Source organism: Podarcis erhardii, assembly GCF_964252035.2.
Source record: "Podarcis erhardii genome assembly, chromosome: 10".
NCBI lineage: Eukaryota > Metazoa > Chordata > Lepidosauria > Squamata > Lacertidae > Podarcis > Podarcis erhardii.
Window position 1 is genome coordinate 34,902,317 of NC_138500.1, and position 2,348 is coordinate 34,904,664.

Here is a 2,348-nt window from a genome sequence, read left to right on the forward strand (position 1 = left end):
ACCGCTCTTAACCACTACACCACACTGGCTCTCAAATGTTGGGTCAGAACCCTGAAAGTTTATTGTTGCTCTAGCATTAGAAGTGATTCAGACAATACAGCCATTGAAGTATTTTTATATAAAATTATATAGGACCGTTGTCTAAAATATTAATCTGTTAGCATAGATATGAATGAAGAAAAATGAAGACGTAACACATATTTTAGTATTTGGACCTACACTGGTTCCCACAAATACTACACCAATTTCCAGACACATGTTTGCATATCCTACCCAGTTAGGTACCCCCAGAATATAATGTAAGAAAAATGCCTGGTGCAGAATTAGACATCTCAATCTATAGAGATACCATATAGTAACAGGGACAGTAGTTTGACCATGAAGAATACTGCAGTCTTCCTTGAAAGAGCATGAAAAGTCCCTTTCAGGTCAATAAACACTGTAACAGTTTCCCTCTGCTTGGGTTAATACAGTTGTTGGGTCAGCAGGATAGACTGCAGATGCTGTTGGTTTAAAGCCCACAGTTGCTCAGTGGCTCCCCTTCTAAGTTGTCAGAGGTAGTGTCTCCAGTCCGGTGTTGGAGAACCCCAGGATGGTGGTTCTGGGTGACTTCAACATTCATGCTAAGGTTGGATTCATGCTAACTGATCTGGATTGAAACTTTATAACCTCCATGACAACCATAGGGTTGCCCCAAGTTGTCAATGGAGGAACGCAAAGGGCAGGACACACACCAGATTTAGTCTATCATTTCAGGGTGAGTGTTGAGTGGTGGTTATTGGAGGAGTGGAATTGATCCCTTTGTCATGGTCAGACCACAAGCTGCAAAGTTTGGGCTCGCAGCACCAGTTCTCTCAACATACACACAGACAGTAGAGGTGGGGAACCAATTCAGATGGTCTTCCCTTGGGAGACTTATGGAACCTGATAGATTTCTGAGTGTTCTGGGGAATTTTCCAGTAGCTGAAGCTGGTGATTTTCTTGAAGCCCTCACCACATTCTGAATGTCAAGATGGGGAAGGGTAAGTAACACAATCCCCCCAGAGTGCATGTTATGACACTGCAGAGCTCCTTGATTGTCCACAGACCTCTCAGCAACAAAGCAGACAAGATAACAGCTAGAGTGGAAGGCACACAACACCACCTGCTTAGTGTTTAGAAAGCACAACTGCATCTATCAGTAACAACAATGGCAGTGAAAAAGACCCACGTTGCCTCCATTGGGTTCTCAAGTTGCCGCCCAGATGAGCTATTTTAAGAGTTTTCTTCTCTACGGGGGTGTATGTAACTCAAAATAGAAAGAAAAATGAGTAGGTTGGGGCATTCTTGGTAACTAACCAATATTATGTCCTTTAGTTGGGGGACCCCAGCCAACAATGTGACTTGTTGAAGCTAATCTAAATGATATACCGTATTTTTTGCACCATAACACTCACTTTTTTCCTCCTAGAAAGTAAGGGGAAATGTCTGTGCGTATTATGGAGCGAATGCCGGCGGGTGGGGGGTGGGATCTGCTGCAGTCGTGAGCAGAGGATCCATGGTTCCCCTTCCTTCCCTCCTCCGTGGTTACAAAGCATGGATCCACATGGATCCTCAGGATTTTTGCATTGGGCTACTCCAAACTCACTGTCAGATCACATGTCTGTGGCCACAGCATGAACCACAAAAATCATATATCCACTATTTCGTTTAGAATATTTTTTTTCTTGTTTTCCTCCTCTAAAAACTACGTGCGTGTTATGGTCTGGTGCGTGTTATAGAGCGAAAAATACAGGTATGTGGCCCATATTAGCAGGTGTCATAGTTTAAGATTCTGGCACAACAGGTCAGTGTGTCTGGCAGTTAACCAGAAGGCTGGTGGTTCAAGTCCACCCAGGGATGGCCTTGGCAGAATGGACCATGCTGCGAGGTAGGCAAAACCACCAAACTGGGGTCAATTTGACTGGTGGACAAATTCCTGCCCGGACTTGAATACGGTGACCATAGCAAAGTCAGAAATACACAAAACACAGCACAACAGGAGGCGTGGGTGGGAGATCCGATGAGGAAAAGGCCAGGTGCCAGGGCTAAGGCAGGTGGGTTTAAATATTCTGGGAGTGGATCTGAGGGAAGCCTTTGTGCTCTGTCAGGGAGATCCTTCCTCCAAACCTGCCTGCCATTGACCAATCTTGCAGGCAGGCTTGGATCCGTTTCCTGACCGGGGAGGAGAGTGTGATGCTCCCAGCCAGCTAGCCAGGCAGTCCCAGTACCTGGAGCTCACATTGGATCTCAGTGGGTGGACACATCATGCTTCTTCTTGGGTAGTTAATTCAACCCCCCCCCACACATTCAGCTCTCACCTGTGGCTT